Source organism: Solea solea, chromosome 12 (assembly GCF_958295425.1).
Source record: "Solea solea chromosome 12, fSolSol10.1, whole genome shotgun sequence".
Lineage (NCBI taxonomy): Eukaryota > Metazoa > Chordata > Actinopteri > Pleuronectiformes > Soleidae > Solea > Solea solea.
The window spans coordinates 22,152,586-22,171,942 of record NC_081145.1 but is presented as its reverse complement, the minus strand read 5'-3'; the positions used below and the strand labels follow the sequence as shown (position 1 = coordinate 22,171,942).

At 39.7% G+C, this 19,357-nt stretch overlaps 1 protein-coding gene across 3 annotated transcripts in view; it reads right to left on the bottom strand.

Moving 5' to 3' along the window:
- mgat4c (mgat4 family member C) overlaps positions 1 to 19,357 on the bottom strand; it is a 104,019-nt gene that overhangs the window by 71,003 nt on the left and 13,659 nt on the right. For all 3 annotated transcript variants that reach the window (XM_058646060.1, XM_058646062.1, XM_058646061.1), the window contains one exon: positions 13,057 to 13,145. The gene's annotated coding sequence lies outside the window, so the exon portion shown is untranslated. The remainder of the gene's footprint in view (positions 1 to 13,056; positions 13,146 to 19,357) is intronic.

Genomic DNA, 19,357 nt, shown 5'->3' with positions numbered 1-19,357 from the left:
CCCGGTCAGGCCAACAGCACCGTCTGCTCGCACCCAGGACACGGCTCAAGACCATGGGGGACAGAGCTTTCGAAGCTGCCGCTCCCCGTCTGTGGAATGCCCTTCCTGACCACCTCAGAGCTCCACAGACGGAGGATGCTTTTAAAAAAGAACTAAAAACCTAAAAATGTAGCACTTTGAGGTTTGTTTTTCAAATGTAAAGTGCAAAACAAATAAAATCTATTATTATTATTATTATTATTAAGTGGTTTCATTAACTTTGACTCAGTTACTGACTGACTTGACTTGATAATATTTTTGGCCATATTGCCCAGCCATAGAAACGGTTCATCTATGAGCAGACCAATGTGTGGGTGTGGTTTAGGAATTTCAGATGCTCAGAACAACCAATTACAGACCTGAATCCGTACGTGATAAAAGCTCTGGCATCTGGCAAAGCACACACCATCGCCCTCAGACTCATGAGTTTCTAAAACAACGGATCCTGGAAAAGCCCATGCTACACAGAAAAAAAAGAAACAAACAACAACATATTTATATTGCTATATATGTGTTGAAATCAAGACAGTAATATGTTTTCTTTCCCAGTGATCAATAAAGAAATGCTCAGAGAAAAATGTCTTCTTTTGAAGTACACCATACAAAAAGGTGGTTGAGGTGCAAATCAGCCAGGGTTGAGAGGTCCCTCAGCTAGAGCTAAGACTGCGATGACCTTTAGATTGAAACAATGTCCCGGGGAGTCAAACCCATTTACCACAGTAGCTGTACTGGACTGAACCCTGAGAATCCATCTCCTTAGATTAGCCGACAGCAAGCAGACCACCCAGTGGAGCCTGCCTCAGTGGAGTGATGCCTGCGATGCCTTGAAGCAGCTTCAACTATGTAATCCCATTTGCCCTCCAAAGACTGCAGCTGTGTCTTCTTACACGCCTTTTAGATCTCAAAACTGCACACACGCACACACCGAATGAAGAAGCCGAACGATAATCACAATTTGAAACGATGCAAAACCAAAGGTTGCAAATTAGGATGTATCTCATGCAGCACAACTGATCACGGGTTATAATGATAATAATGGTAATTCATATATTTAACCCTTAGTGCTCATGCCACTCATGTGGATCTGTGCCGCAGGTGCACCCATGGTAATTTGCCGTGGGAATAATCCACAATTCCTTATATGGACATACTGCGGGTGAGTGTTTATAGGTCACATATTCAGGCTTTAAAAAAAATGTGTTGTTGAGTCAAAGTTATGATTCATTTTGTATTGCATTTTTAGTAGTGATATAAAGTTGCAATACTCACAAAATAGATATTATTTCTTCATAAAAACGAGCCAGTGAACTTTGAACTGTGAAGTGTTTCCAACTTTCACAAATTCAATCCGATTTTAAACACTTTGAGTACTTTTTGCTGCGGTGAAAGACATTTTTCAACAGATTGCCTTGGTTGCGCTGAAAAAAGGATATAAGCCACTCTATTATTGCACATCCTTAACATAGTAATGGAAAAAAAGAGTTCTAAGGGTTAAAGGACCAGTTTGAAGGATCGTAGGGGTGAAGATGCAAAATGCAACAAAGTGAATACCTTTTCTTTCATGTTCATCATTCAAATGTATATGAGAAACTGTGGTGGCTTTCAAGTAGTACATAAAAATTCCTAAAGCAAGTCTGGTCCATTCTAGACTCTACTAGGGCTGCCAACAACCACCACTTTCTAATCTGCAAAAAAACGTAAACAAGAGTAAAGATTTCTTCACATTAGTACGTGTGATTTTTATGTCCGCCTTCTTGGACTGTGTTATTCTAGATCAAATGTTACAGTTGCATTCGTTCAACAGCAAAAACCAGAAAGCCTCTTTCCTGGCCCAAAGTAATCACACAAGCAGTGGCTCCGGTATTTTTTCTTTTTTGATTTGGTGGCATCACTGTGTCCGTAAATGATACCAAGAAGATACCCTGAGCCTTTTGTTTGTTGTTCAGTGGTCGCGGCCCAGGTTTGTGTCTGAGTGCTGAGTATATTTCCCCTTCTATCCAGGGCTATGCTTTGTTGCACCCTGTGAAACAAGGTAGAATTCAATTACATGGTGGCCGCAGCCCTGACAAGAGCTCACTCTTGTTTCAATCACCTCACAGGTGGATATGTGGATGAGGAGAAGTGCCACGCCAGTCAGCACACCGCGGACCACCAGAGGGGAATGAGGCATGAGGCGACACTCGGGAGGTGGTGGTGGTGACCGGCACAGGAAGACGTGCCAGAGCAGAAATCCTGTTCATCTCATAAGAGCGTGAACCTAGGTAAGTTCTTTAAGAGTCCTTAAAACCACTGATAAGAGAAAGGCAGCTTGTTGTATGCTTTGCTAAATATGATGTGAAGTCAGCTGAAGTACATTATGTGTCACTGCCCGCATCAGTGTCCATACAGAAAATGTATTTTTACATAACAGTAAATGGGAGTTGTTGGGCCACAGCTGTCCCCATCAGTAATTCCAAAATCTGTGATCTATCCATACATTTTACCGCTTTATCCTCCACATGAGGGTCGTGGAGAGAGCTATGCTAATCTCTGATGACATAGGGGGATAGGCAGGGTACACCCTGGACAATTCGCCAGTCCAACACATGGCCACCCACTCTCACTGACGGTCAATTTAGAGTGTCCAATTTACCTAATCCCCATATTGCATGCTTTTGGACTATGGGAGGAAACCGGAGAACCCGGAGAAAACCCACGCACACACGTGGAGAACATGCAAACAGAAAGGTCCTTCTTCCAACCAGGTGACGAACCCGGGTCTTCTTGCTGCAAAGGCAAGAGTGCCAACCACTACACCAACCGTGTGGTCCCCAATTGTGTTATAATGTGAAATAATTCCTTTACATTTAACTTAGTGACACACATTTACCAAACAAGGCAGCAGTAGATGAACACATCCTGGAGCACCCTAAACTTCAAAGGCTGATTTTCTCTATGGACCTAAGTGTGGGAGAATGAGCAATTTGTAAAGTTTTCAGTTGGAAATGGCTAATGTCTAATTATGAAATCGTAAACTTAAGCTGGTGCAGATTTTATGAGCCTTTCTGTGTCCCCTGCTGGTAATTACATGTTCAGGGTTTTTTTTGACACATGGGTTGAGCACAGCAAATTTTGGGCATACCTCATACAACCCTACATCAAAAAAAAAACAACAACAACTAAACAGGCCTTTTTAAAAGAACTTCAATTTGAAACTCTGAAGTCATAAAAGACACGGGCCGGGGAAAGAAAGTCGCTGGCGGCATGTGAAAAATGAGTCGGTGAAATCTGCATGTTTTGGCTTCTGTAAATGCTAAATGTGACGTTTAAATGGTTCACTGCGCAAAATGGAGGCAAAACAACATCTGTTTCCGGGCCTCTATTCCAAGGTTTAATGACTTTTCATTATGTTGCCTTTTTTTACTTCTTCTACAAAAAGGAAAATTCATATAGTCTGTGTCTATGGGTGCTCGGGGAACTTTGAGTCATGGGATGTGTACTCTACAGCCATCACACTGATGGCCCTCTCCAAGGACCCTGCCTGTGCCCAGAGCAAATGAACAGACTCAGATAAAACAAACACCATCAATCATCGTGATTGTCACACTTTTCATTGGCTTCATAATTTCCCTGTGAAAATGTCTGTGGAGCCAAGGCTGCGTAGACAATTTGAGGCAGTAATCAACCATGTTATGAGCCCACATTGATAATTAATGGGTGACAGTAGGAGAAAGAGGGCATCACAGACGTAGTGTAAACCTTGTTTTCGAAGCCCCTGCGTTTTTGTACCTTAATTCCCTCAATAACACAATATGTTTGCCTGTAGTCCTCGGAGCTGGACTGTCATCAGTGATTGAACGCTGCCTTGTCCTAGAGGAGGCCAGATCATTTAACTGCTATTCTCTTTTCATCCTATGGGAACTCCTTTTGTGTGCGTGTGTGTGCGTCCTGTCTGCCTCATTGTGTATACGGCCCATAAATGATATTTATGGGCAAAGCCTACGAGGGGATGTTGTGATGATATCACAAACATAGCACAAGCTGCAGAGTGACAGTGAGAAATATGGCAGGGAATTAAAAGAAAGACTGCCGTGTTAGGGGGTCATATCTTCACAGGAGCCAACTTTCATCAAAGCTAATGAGAAATTGGGAAGAAAATGTATCAAAAACAAAATGGCCAAAAACACCTTAAACACAGTACAGGTAATGAAACACAGGCTACATCCACACTATGTTTAAAACTGCATGAATTCTGCTCCGGACACGCCTGCTGTCCACATTTTCCTGGTGAAGGTTTGAAAGTCTATGGCTGACGTGTGTTTCCCATCCAAAAATGTATAAATTAGATTATTAATAGATTTATTTGAACTGAAAAACACAACAAATAAATCCATCCGGATTATCTTACTGCAAACTGAAATGTTTAAATAGAACACTACGTCTTTTCCGTCTAATATTACTCTTCCAACTGACAATCTTGTACATGACCTGACACGGTCAGAAACCCGTGACACTCCTAACCTCTCGTGTCCAACAGCATCGCTAAACTCAGGTAAACTAATCTGTGGCAGATAGTCAACAAGTCCCTTAAAGGCGCAGGCACCTCTTTCAGTAGATCACCTGTCACTGCCTAATATCATATACAGTAACTATCAGTAAACATACATCATGAAGTGTTATTAACACCAATTAGCAAATGACTACTAATAATGCAAAGAATAACTACTCAAAACATCAAAAATCATGAACTTAATAGTATTGCAAATATATGAAATAAGGATATGATGCCTACAACACACAGGATTACAGTGACCAGTGACTGTTACCTGCAGTGACGTCCTGATTGGTTCTTCTATGAGCTGTGACAAAAAAAAAAGCTCCATTAACTTTTACTTTTCGTCTCAGTTCCACCTTGTTTGTCAGACTCACGGAATAAATCCCCACTGTCACATTTCATCATTGTTGTTTCTGTATTAGCAGTATATTTTCTGAAACAAAGTAAACGTCAACAACAACAGAAAGGAGATCACGCACATGCCTAATGTTCCTAGCGGGTCACGCGATACAGTACGTGTTGAGGTCCTACTCCTGATGTGAACCCTCATCTGAACAACCAGCCTGAGACAAACACACTCGTAGTATATTCACACAAATGCAGGAACTGTCCATGGTGCTGACCCTTTTCTCTCTGGTCACTGTGAATTATCTTTTTGGCATCATGGACATCATTAACAGAGATGTCCATAGTTGCCACGTACGGAGAGGATGGCAGCACATGAAAGCATTTCCAGCTAACACATTTTTACAGTTTCATGTCATCTCATGAATATAATGTTTCATTGCTAACGTGTACGTGTTTAGCTCCAGCCCATGGGGGGGAGACTTTGACCAATCAAAGGTCAGTTGAGGGTCAACGAGAGAGAAAGAGTGCACTCTGATTGGCTAGGGAGCTGCACATACACATCCCTTTGGTGGAAATATTGCTACTCCAGCATAAATAATTGCCTACACAAGAGTCTGAAGTCTGACATAAAATAAAATGAAATTCATCATGTAGCTGAGATGAGCCCAAAAACGCCAACACGCCACCTCTGGATGTTCCACACTGCTCATAAGTTTCATGGTCAAACACAGAATACTACATACTGTATATTAACAATGATTCAGCTTCTCATGGCACTGACTTTCTATTGTGCATGTTAAATTTTGAGCCTCGAGGACACCACTGACTCGTTTGGCCTTTGCAGTCAGTTACACATATTTCTCTCCCCTCGAAAAACTAACAACTGAACAGTCAATTCTCCCAGCCTGAGCACATGCAATAGATTTTTTTACTATGTCTGTGACTGACCGGTCTTCTTCCTATCTCCTCTCGGTCTTCATTAGATTTAATAGTTTTTAAAGTTTGAATACTAAAACCAAACTATCTTGGTTGATGCTAGTAGGCAACGTGAATGTGTGACAAAAACAAAGAGAAGTCATCTACAGATTTGGCTTGCAGCCTCAGGGTCCCTTTTACTAGATTTACTTTACTACATTTAGAGCTATCCCGTCACAAACCTGTGCAGCCCACGACCACCAAATAGATATGAAATAAAACACATACAGTTCTTCACATAATTAAACTCAGTTGAGCCTTGCAAGACCTATCCCAAATTACAAATTTGAAATATTTAAATATTTGAGCCTGAAACATCCTGTAGCAGCCCAGATTCAAATTTGTGCTGTGTGTCTGCCTCGCTCCCTCTCTATTCCTCATTAGCACTTATCTGTCCAAGCTAATGAAGGCTTAAATGCAGGTATCCACACTCTCAGGTATCCACACTCTGTAAAGATTGCTCCTCTACACCAGTGGCCACAGAATAGGCTTCATTCAACTATAGTAAGGCTGTCCACACTGACTCGAGTGTAAATTAAAATGACCGGCTCTGTGCACCATTTTGGCTTTTTGAGAACCTCTGTATTCCGTCACCTTCTTGCTTTCCAGCCTCCTCTTTACACTCATCTACCGGTGCCAGGCTCTGGTCCCTGCATATCAGGTCTGACCACATGCAGCCTAATCACACACCCCAAAGGCTCGATAGGATTCAGCCAATATGAGGGCAGCACATTACCCTAAACATACTTTAGTGGGGCACAGCAGCCTGAATGCCATACCCGCACAGAAGGAAACCACTGGCATTTGGCCCATCGTCTGCTTTCAGCAGGTTTTTGGCTTGGAAAAATAATTTCACTCCACTAATGATGTCCTTGTATAACTATTGGGGGAGTGTGTCACAAATAACCTGGTTGCTAAAAGAATGAGTCTATTCTTTCCTCTTGCAGCTGTGGTGAATTTTTACAGCAAGTGACTTATGAAAACCTTTATTTCAGACATGACTTTGCACTAAAAACACAAACGTGTAGAACCAGGACTGCATTAAAGTTTGATGAACTAGATCATAAAATATGAAAACCCTGATAAAGTGGATGTTAATAGGTTGCCTATGGGTGGATCAAGCCTGTAAGTGAGGTGAAACTTCCTGCTGAAAAAATGACTGAGGAGCCTGTGAGTGTGGGTGTGTGTGTGTGTGTGTGTGTGTGTGAAATTCTGAAACTGCCAATAATGAAAGAAAGTGAATGCCTACAGTTTGCACAGACAGCAACAGATGGATTAGTAAAGCATTCACACAGTAATGAATAGTCATTATCCACTTGCCTCTATAGATACACTGTTTAATAATAGACTTTAATATTCGATAAAGCGGTCTAAATTTGCATTGTAAAGCTTAAAATGTTATTAAAGAAAAACACACTAGCTAAAATATAGTTTTAATAATACTAATCTCTTGGATTTTCCACTCAGCAAATCTATTATATTATATTTATTATTATTATTACATGTTACGTTAGACTCTCAGATCACGTTACACACAGTCACTGTCCATGGTGCTGATCTATTTGCATCAGGGACATAATGAAGAGAGATTTCCATAATTAGCAGAAGGCTGGACATTAAGGCATTTCCTGCCAACAATTCTTTTTTATAGATTCATAATGTATAATCTTATGATTATAACCTTTAATCATATGATTTTTGTCATTAGTTATCTGTAGCTTGAAGGGGATAGTTGAGGTTTTATTTGAAGTGTGGTTGACACACAGGGCTTTGTGTGACTAACAACTCACAGCACCTCCTGGGTCTGTCCCATGTTAACCATAGAGCTTTGGGGAAATATATTTATATAACAGGTTATTGTTTTAATTGGTTAAATTATCAGGGACCCAATTTCAGAGCAATGTGGCATTAGATCCAATTTTGACCTAGGTACAAAACAGTGTTCACGAACATAAATATTCTGATTTATAAAAACATGCAGATGCATCTCCAACGCTAGTTTCCCGTTATAAATCACAATCAACTCGTAATTCAGTGAAGCTTTTGCGAGTCTCAGGTAACGGCCATGGTTGCTCATAAATAGGCAGGAATAACAGCCCAGATTAAGATTCATTGTTAATATTCAAAGTCACGACAAACACAGAGAGAAGACAGAGGAAGAGGAATTTCATAATTTTGAGAATCTTGTTGCTGAAGTGGATGTGCGCAAAAAAAAGTTCCACTCCTCTGTACACAGTGGGTTCGGGGGGAAGGAGTGAGTGGCCATCGCATAAGTGGGTCTCCACTGTTGCCTAGTGAATGGTTAGAGGGGTAAGACATTGTATGTTGGGTTTGTCAGTAAAATTAGAATTAATACATGAATTAGAAAACCCAGAAGCCTGTTTTCAGTGTGCGTTTCTCTCACACGCTGGGTCCAGAGAGATCCAGCAGGACAAAGCGTGGAAGTCGGAAAACACAACCCATTCACCATTCACTGGCCAGCAGGTTTTTACTGGTCTCTGAAAGAATTCTCTCCCTCCGAGGCTTCTCTTCCATTTGCCTCATCCTCTAGCAGTGCCAAACAGGCCATTTCACATCATCATGCACTGTGATTACTTTGCTTTTTTTATACCCTCCACATTTGATTGAATCTAAACGGCTTCAGTTGTGGCAATTAAACTGATCATGAATGACAGACTGTTCTGCACAATGACGTCAACAACAACAGTAGTAATAATGAATACTTTCAAATTTCTATAGCGTGTTAATGAAACACTGGAATTAAATTAAATTATGTATTAGTATTTATTGAAAATTCACTCACTGATCTCAGCTGAGGCACAATAATCTGGATCCATGGATAATGGATAATAGGACCTTCCAATCCAATCTAACTTTATTCATAAAGCACTTTAAAAACAACAACAGAACATCAGAGATAAATAAATCAAATTAAATACCAAAACACAAGCCCTAATAGACCTAAGAACAGACAATAAAACAATAAAATACTGTAGAAAGTATAAAAACAACACAAATAAACATACAATAAAACTATAAAAAAAGATAAAAACCAACGTCTCATACTGGGACGAAAGCCAAAGAAAAAGTGGACGGTGAGTGAACCGTTGTCAAGCTTTATAAATTAGGTTCCCAGGTCACGTTGTCTCCCAGTGAGTCCTAGGTCTGTTAAACACGTGTAATACAAACATAAGTCATTTTGCTATAACCTCCTTTGCTACCACAATTTAGAGAAATCGATTCTGTTATCACGGCATCAACATTTCTTGTCAATAACCTTACGGTACTTAAAGAGGAGTTCCAATCTAACAGTACGAGAGTTGGCCCGACTTTAGAGTGAAGGCATTGTTCAGCGTTAACATTCTAACCCACTTTGAGCCGAGCCAATAGCGAGAGATAAATAACATGTTTGTGTTGCTCTTGCGAAAGTGACAAGAGAAAGGCGGAACTTGAAAAGAGGCTGGAAGTTGCTAATGAGCCTTATTTTAAGAACACCACACAGCCATGAATATTTAACAGCTTGTCTCCTTTATGTTCCACCAGAAATATTAGGTCTGATGAATTCACTTTTCTGAGTAAAAAAAAAAAAAAAAAGGGTTTGTGTAAAGCTGCCTGTGCCAAGACGCCGCTGCATAATATTCTTTATATGTGGTCATTATGGGGGCTGGCTATAAAACACTAAACTCAAAATTGTGTTGTAATGCTGGAAATTGTCCACATTTCATCCTTTGGATTTAAGGGCAAGAAAGAAAGCAACTGTGTGCTCAGCCATCAACCCAGAAACATCTTCATTAGCACGGCCTTCATTAAAGAATAATGATAGATACTCGAATAACCTTTACCCAAATCTTTTAAGAGGATACGTTTCAAGGTAGTGTCAAAGAGATCCTGAAGGATGCCAAGTCCCGTGGACTCACTTTGTTGCTAGGCAACTGCTAGGGGTAACTGATCCTTGTTCGGGAAAACAACTTCACTGTCCACAATAAATAAAGATAGAAGGAACACACCATGAACCTCTTGAGCGGGGTTAAGTCTCTGGGAATAACACTCAGCAAACATCAAGTACTGTGGCTGCAAAGACTGCAGGGTTGTTTATGTTTGGTAATTAGACTCGCACTCTCAGGATACAAATAAATCTACAATTTGCGGGAGGTTTGAAGCAAGAGCAGAGGCTAATTTCACTCTTAATGATACCAAATTAAGTCAAATCAAATTGTGAATTGCTCTATTTTTTTCTAAATATTTACAGGTCCTATTTTTAATGTTCTGTGGACGCTGAAGATGAGGGGAATAATTGTGGAATTCAGCTCGCAGTGGGTTTGTGTTTTGTTTGTGAGCAAACATCCTCTGAACACATCAAAAGGCAACCACGCTACCAAGAAAAGTATCTCATTAAAGCAGGCAGGAAAGAGGGGGAAGAAAAGCTCTCGCTCCAATGGGAAATGAAAACAGTTTTGCCCATATTTGCTTTGTTACTTAACCAGGAAAGCTCACATTAATTACTTTCATCTTCCTCAATCTATTCATTATTCTCCCCGTAAACCTATTAGTCAAATTAAACATTTCTGAGCACATCTGGCTTTCTTAAAGTCTGCGCTGCAGACGACGTGACGGCTCAGCGTTCTGCCGCGCCGCAGGTGGAGCGTTCAGAAAGTCCGGTGCCATTTCTGGGATGCGGTACCTGCCGCGTCTTATACCGAGAGCTGCCTCCCAGGAAGCCGTGACGTATGGAAATTTGTCAGTGTCAATTTCCCAGCTAATCTCTCTGGTCCACCTCGCTGTACTGCCTCTGCTGCCCATTCATTCCGATGTTTTGTCTCTATACCTGCTACCCACGTAAACGCACAAAGACATCGGAAAAGCCGGGGTATGGGATGTGCAGCGGATGCTGCGGTACAAAAGAACACAACCATAAGGGAGAATTGATCCCACTGATCCCATTCTTGGGGAATAAGACTACTGTGAAATGAAACCATTAAAAATCTAGATTTAACATACTGAACATACAACATATTTCATTTAATTGCCTTCAAATGTGGTTATTCAACCTGTTTACTTATTTCTAATCCTGTATGGGAAGCCAGCGAGGGATCGTGGTACTTCAATTATAATTTGCCGGGCAATTATTTGAGCTGTTGTGTGAAAACTGTTTTCATCAATTTAAATATTTTTCATCATAAAAAGAGTCTTTCATGAGTACCAGCACATTTAATTGTAACACATTAAGTAAACACACAGTTTGGCTTCTTTGGACTTTATGAAAAGTATCCTGACAAATAAGCATGATTTTCAATATTTGCGAGTCACTGATATAACAATGATACAATTCAAAATGTTCAAATTGTTGGAAATGTACCTAAATGCTTTTTATCATGATGGATGATAAATCTGTATTTCATGCAAGTCCCAGGCTTAATAACATGTTTTTAGCTGTTTTAAAAAAGGGCTGCACTAATACTAGGAAAAAAATGACATTCATTCATTCATTCATTCTTTCATTCATTGTCTACTGCTTTATCCTCCCCATGAGGGTTGTGAGGGAGCCAATCCCAGCTGACATAGGGCAAGCGGTGGGCGGGGTCACCAGTCCATCACAGGGCAAACAAACAAAGACAACCATTCCACAACAACCAGCTCAACAATCAACTGTTGTTTCACATGTGTCATTCAAAATAGCATCCTTACTCAATCACTGCAGGGTTTATTTAAGCACCAGTCTTGAATTTGGCAGACACAGAGGCATAAATTGCCTAAAGTTCTGCAGCGAGAGGAAAATGCTAATTAAGGCTACATTTACAAAATTCTCTGCTCATTACGGTTAGAGATACCAACACACAAGGAAGCCTTACAATATCAGGGACTTAAAATAGTTCTGAAAACTATGAAATAAAGTGCTTTAACTTCCTTAAGAGTATGTAATTCAAAGTTTACCGGTGTGAAATGAAAAGTTGCAAACACCCTCCACACTGCAGGATATTTTCAGATTCCGTCTATTATTTTTTTTCGCAAGTGTTGATCACACACTTTCTTGTTTCTCAGTTTGTTTCCTGGTGAGTTGCATCCTATGCATGAGATGAGGCAACACCGTTTTCCTCTTTCAGCCCTCGTACGCTCTTCTTTATTTCATCATAAAATCAAGATGGATCGTTTCTTCAGTTTGATGCAACATGTTGACACTTAGATGTTGGGCGGGGGGGGGGGATTTAAAGACATATCTTTAAATATGTCTTTTGTCTATGTCCAATGCTAATATCAATATTAATAAATCAGTGCAGTTGATGGCCGATATATGATGAACATCTTTTCCTAACCCGTCACACTGGTGTGTGGGTGATAGTTGATAGTTTTCCTTACGAGACCTTAAGTAAGCTTTTCCTCACACGGGTATGTCAGCATGCCTACTTATTTATAGTGTCGTATAAATGCATTTTGGCTTCTTTAAGCCTTCACGAGAGCACAGATTGTAGCATGAAATAGGGCGTGGGGGGGATGGGGTGTGTTGTAGGAAGAACAGACACATTTTCAGACTTAAAAAAAAATGCCTTTTTTGTCCTGTTCTCATGTGTTTATGTGTTATTTTATATTGCATGTTTGTTTCAAAACGAGCCAAGCGAACTTTGAACTTGTGACATATTTCCAAATTTAATTATTTTTAAAGATTTTAAGTACTTTTTGTTCAGGTGTGTTTACATAGTTGGTGAAAATGGGGAAAAAAAGAATAATTTAATCTGATTGGATATAAAGGATATAAGACATTATATTTTGCATATTCTTATAGTCTCTGTATACACATTTTAACATAGTAATGGGAAAAAAAACCAGGCCAAATCCTCTGTGTTCTAAGAGTCTGCATCTTTACAATCTTTTCCAGTAACACATGATTTTTATAATATTATACAAGAATCTCATATATCATTTTAAAATGTTCCCTAAAAATCTATATCATATTTGTGATGCAAATAAAAATCAGTTCTTGGCATGAAGACTGGAAAGGAGTTTTTTTTCATAGTATCTATTTAAAAAATAAAATATAGTTTTAACTTTTAGTTTTATACGTAAACCTTGAACAGAGCCAGGTCATTCTCCAGTCTTCCACTCTTAATTGCAATTTTAAATGGGCGTGCGTGTGTGTGTGTGTGTGTGTTTTCATCCACTCTCACCTTGACATTAATGGTTTTTCTGGCTGCCTTCCACTGAGATCTGTGGGATCTCAGGCTTCACGGGGGCCGGACTCACTGCAGTGTGTCAGCTACAAAACACAAAGAGAGGACACACAGCAAGTCAGACAACAAGGGGGAAAGAAGAAAAGAAAAAGCTAATTTTAGGCATTTTAGAGACACCGCAACAGCGGTAATCTGTCAATTATTTTCTCGATTAATCGAGTACTTGTTGATCGGTGTTTACGAAAACCTGGAAATGATGATGTTCTCATGATGTCTTTTGATGTCCACATGAGCAAAGAAACCAGAAAATATTCACATTTAAGAAGGTAAACAATCAGAAAGCTTGTTTTAATTATTGAAAAAAACAAAACACTCAAAATAGTTGACGATAAATTTAGTAATTGATAAATATTAGAATAATCGCTGCAGCTCCAATTAAGAATGACTTGCCTTTGGACACAGAGTTGAAAATGAGACTGAACTTAGTTGAATCCAAACATGTGCAATGACTTATTCCTGTTTATTGGCGTACAGTGGAATCATTGTGTTAAACTTTTTACTGCGCCGCTATTGGGCAAAGCAAATAAAAAGCCATCAGCTATTAAACATCTTGTCCGTGTTTGTCTGCTGTGGGGAGACCAGTGTAACACTTTATTGCGCCGGCCGCTTAAATCCATCAGTCTTTGCAACAATTCTGCATTTATTAACTGGGACACTGGAAAAAAAAAAAGTGATAATCTTGTTAATAGCCTGCACGTTAAGAGAAACGTCTGCTTGTTGCTTTCAATTTAAAACACAATTGTTTGAACGCATTCATCATGTAGCAGGTCAAAAAATTGCAGGCGTCTAAATGAGAGAGGCCGTTGTGTGCTTCTCTCGGGCGGCTCATACTGAGATTGTTTGTCGAACCCACGGAAATGAGGCTCGAGCCATTTTCCCTTATCTACATATTAAGGCCCAGTGCTGTGCTGACTATCTGACCTGTCAATTGATTTCTTCAGAAAAAAAAATGTGATTTATTAAAATTCATTGGCTGTTTACCAAGAATACGCCGTCAGGTGCTTATTTTAAAAGAATGCATAGCTGTATTGTGTCCAAATAAGGAAAAAACGTTTGGCAGCAGAGCTCGCACGCTGCATTTCTCAAATCTTAGTCTGCGTGGCGTATTGATTTATTTCCCGCGAAGCATAAAACCCATCAATTCGCCGCATACGACATTATGGCTCGTTCAAGGCTGTCAGGGGAGAAATTATCATGCTTGATGATGTCGATGAGTTAAATCCATAGAACAGATGCACGCCTGATGCTGAAGTCAGAGCACAATGGAACACGTCGCTTCAAAGCACAGCAGACTCTCTGGAGGGAAAACCAAAAAGGTACGGAGCAGCGTTCGGCACTGCTGAGGAGTTCTTTTATAATCCAGAGGAATCTATTAAAGATGGGTTTTAATTATGTATTGTTCAAGCTCGCTGATGATCATTATGTGTGACTGAGAAATATCCTACAGTGAAATGGCACCAGTTGTCGTGTCGAAGAGGAAACTTTCTTATTATTTTATGGTGTTTTTTTTTGATAAAGAACTGAGTCATTTTGTTCTTAACCCTTTAACACCGAGCGTATCGCACACAATGTGTTAAAAGTAATACTGTAATTGCGCAAAGATTTCTGAAAGCTGAGACTTGCACGTCAAACGTGGTTATTACGGTAATTTCACTTGTGCTGTTGCAGGAAGCCGACGAATCAGCGTATTTGTCACCAGAGAGGAAAGAGTTGGAAAAATGCCTGTAGTTGAGACGAAGACTCAAAGAAATGTTACTTTAAATATGTTTTATACTGTTCAAATTTCAAATTCTGGTGTTCATGTACAACTACGGTGTTTTTCTTCATTTTAAATTGTGAATACACTATTTTACCATGTAGTACATTGTAAATAACTTCTTGGAAAAATGAACAAAAGCACTCACAAGAAATGATATGGTTATGGTTAAAATAAGCAACAAAAAAAAAAATCCATACGGACATTTTGAGGCTTAGGTGTTAAAGGGTTAAATTAGGGCAGCTCAATGCCTCATGCAAATGTGTTATAGTCACATCATGGGGACATGAAGTGTTAAGTAAGGACAATTAGATCGCACAGCATAGGCGTTACATTACATTACATTGAGTCGTTTGGCAGATCGCTTTGAACCAAAGTGACTTACAAGGGATCAGCGTGAAGCGAGGCCAACCTGAACCCTGCATTCTGTATTTTGCGCTGGAGCCAGACACAGTTAGAGTAAGCTGAAGCCGACTGACTGTCACGCAGGTGCTTGCATAGCCTTTATTTATTGTGACGGAAAAGGAGACATGGAGGGGGGAGAGAGGAAAAGTGTGTTCACTACCCGTCGCTACGTCACAACTACTAATGACAAACGACATCCAGGAGGAAGCGACTTCTAGCATCATGAACACACAACGAGTCACACGCCTTATGAGTTATCACCAGCACTTATGAAGCATAATAAAATTTCAGACTCGCCATCGCTGATAACTGTTTACATCATCCAATCATCGTGGTTTACTTTGAGTTGTTGAGCACGACAAAGAGAACGTCCACCGTGGACGGATCCTATTCATTAGTCGTACAAAAAAACCCGAGGCCAATCACTTCTTCTTCTTATCACTTATTTTTTACATGTTATACATCTATTTTACATGGTATTTTCAATAAAAAAATTAAGAAAAAGTGAGTGAGTGAGTGAATTCACCCTGTTTTACTCTGCGTTTCACTCAAATAACTTGATTTTACTATCACATTATTAGATATTACTATTATTAAACTTGAACCCCCAGTCCGATTTCCACTTCTGGATTTTAGTCAAATCCTGGCCCGACCCGAAAGGTCCCGTTGGGTCCAGACGGGATCAGGTGATCTGTCATTATGATTAGATCCCAATCATAATGTAAAATACTATATTTCTCAGTTCTTGGTACCTTTGTAGAACTACTGTGATCTGTAAGTTGTGATGCACATTTATAAGTGCAATTTCAACAGTATTATGCTTAAGTTTACCATTCGATGGTATTTATCTCAAAAAATTTGGCGTTGTTCCTACTTTGTTTTGTGAAAAAAGAGACTTCATTAAATGTATAAAAAAGGGGAATATTTGGAGTTCTTGTTATTTACATGTGATTATTTGACTGGTCCGGCCCAGGAAGTAAAAATGACACCGCTGCTTTAGTGCAAGCCATCAGCCACTTCCACAAAGACAGGAGCTCTGCTATAGCAGAAGGCCACTACTTCAAATCTTATGAGGAGCAGGAGAAACACTTGTGGTGATTAGTTGAATGATCTGCTGACCCCTTTATGTTCAAGAGAGAATGGTTTACACTCATTTCCAAGCTATTCCCATGATTTTTTCCCCCATTTCTATGCAGATACACTCCCTTTCACAATTGCCACAATCATTCCAGAGTGACTAAACCAATCAGAATAGAGCTATTAAAATCATCGGATGAGAAGATTTTTTTCATACAGCAAATCATAGAGCGTCACAAAAATACACAAGATTGCAATTCCAGTATTGAAAAATTTTAAACTCCCTTGCAAAGACAAAATGCAATTTTCGACAATATTGTACTCAGTCGTAACACTGTGAAAAAGCGGTTCGTGCCAAACATGCTTCTTCAAAAGTGCATATTAAAACAATAGATTTTCAAGTGCATATGTTGGGTGCATTATGATTTTCCCTCGTTTATTCCTCATTTATATGATGATCATAAAATCACTGCAGCTTTATCTTGTACATTACCATATAATAATGCCAGTAAGCTGCTGTGGGAATCATTTTAATGGGCTAAACAACAGTTTCCCAGCCACGTCCCAAACCACCTTCAAACTGGTGTAACAACAGTGGACTGCAGTAATAAACCAAGCACCGTCCTAAAACCTGGCCCTGGAGACTTGATTATCCTGTCCGTGTAACCCATTATAGCAACAGTGCCGGTGAAAGGCAACATAGCATCTTAATGGCTCTTTGTGACTGAGAACAACATGTAAATTAAACGTGTGAAAAGCCACAAGCAGCAGAGAAAACACTCGTGGAGGCATTTCAGCCGCCATCCAAGCCATTTCCACATAGTGTATAAATTAACATTTGGTTCTGAAAAGGTCATTTGTTTGCCTTTTCAAACTGCGGCAACTTTTTCCTCGCTGTAATAAAAAGCATATAATAGCAAGCATGTAATAAAAAATTTGAGAGGAAAAAAAAATCGATAAAAATAACCTTTTTGACGTTTAATGTGGGGTTTTCATTTCTGCAGACAAGTATATAATGTACATTAGAGTTGCAGCTTAAAAGGCTTTTCTCTAAACAATAATTGCAGATTTTTTATTTAATATTAGGTTGGTGATTTGTCAATAATTAAACTTAAAGCATGGTACAACATTGGCACAGTAGTTTTGTGACACTGACAAATCCCTAACAGAAACACTAGCTAAATAAAACAATAAAGATCTCAAAATATCTGTTAACTGTGCAGCAACTGCCATAATATTACTGTATTATTTACTCATAATACATCTGTAAGGAAGGACGGGCCCTTGAAGAAAATCCCCCAAACTGCCTGAGCAACCTGGCAAATTGGTGCAGCTCAGACTCCACATCGTCTCGCCTTTGAACGCTTCTTTTGTTAACTATGACAATACTTCGATTAATATACGCCCTCTGCTGGTATGAAAAGTTAATGGCGCACAAAGATGCAGCAACGAGGTTGTTAGAAGAAAATTGTTGATCGTACCAATTTATTTTTTTAAAGGTTTTTTTTGCAGAGTAGGCAGTTTTTATTGGTGGTTGGGAAGCAATCTTTTAACAGAGTGGTAACTGAAAAGCCAATGGGGGTCAAGTTATGCTTTTTTTCACTATCCAGTTTTAGCATGGCTCGGCACAGCGTTTCCCATTACTCATGGCTACACAAACTAGGGATGAGCAAAGCAGTTGTTCTCGGTGTACGCAATCATGAGAATCACTTCATTAGGATTAAGTTTTAAAGAGATTAACGCATGTTTCTAATGTATGTTTTTAAGTCTTTTTAACTGATCTACAGTTTGGCATTGTTCGCTTTGAGTCTTGTGCTCATGGCTCTTCCAGTGACGATATTCTCTACCAATCCGTGGCCGGCAGTCTGTCAACGTCACATTTTAGAATCGGCTCGGCTCACTTGGAACATCACCAGAGCAGGTACTAAAAAAAGCACCAGGTACCAGGTACTATCCCTAATGGAAAAGCAAAATAAATTGAGTACAGTCGAGCTGAGCCTTGTCGTGCTAGAACTGTGTAGCGGAAGTAGTGTAGTGTAGAACTATTGATCTCTCAGATCAATTTATCATCTGAGATAAAAAAAACTGAAATTTTATTATCAAATTATTACTAATTACAAAAATCCTGCCAACTCAACCTCCAAAATCTTAACAGTTCTCTTAACAAATTACCGACTAACTGATAATCATGAACATACTTACTGTAAAAGCTTATGACACTTTCATACGTAGCTAACAAACTGTAAACCTGTGGGTTATTAGCATGATAAATGGGGAAAACATGAGTGCAGCGCGTCTCACTCTCGCGGCTTAATTTCCATTCAGCCTAAAATGGGAGAAAATATTATCAGCAGTGTTGTGGTAAACACAAGTACAAATCCCAGCTGTTGTGGCAGTCGCACTGAGAGACTGGTGATGTTTCACAGTCAATTCCATTCCACAGCCAGCATTTGCATTTGTTTGATTTCCAGCAGCAGTGTGCGCTGCCTCTTTGTGCAACAATACAGACACAAATAAATTAAGATCCACCATTCCTGGCACAGATTATTTATCTCCCCATACTCAAGCTGTCTGAACTTCGAAAAACACAGCTTCATGTTATTCATTGCTATTCCCATAAAGCCATCGCCCACCGCCGTGACAGTAAAAACTACACTCGGCTGTATGCCTGCGCGTGTTTCTGTTAAATATCGCTCTCACAACAAGAGCTAATGTAGTATTTGTTTAGCCTACTTTGGCGTGCGGATGCCGGGAGGAATCATTGTGATATAAATGCGTGCCTATAGCTATAACCTCTGCTGCTAATTCTTCTGTGGGAAAAAAAAATATCTATTTTTTGCATTGGCTCTCGACTGCCCGGAGGAAGACAAATCACACAAACTAGTCATAGCCGTGATCACAATCACACACACTGGAGCAGAGAGTGATATCGGGAACATGTTGCTGCCAAAACGACAGCGATTTCTTCTCATCGGCCTCTTGAAAAGACCTTTATGACGT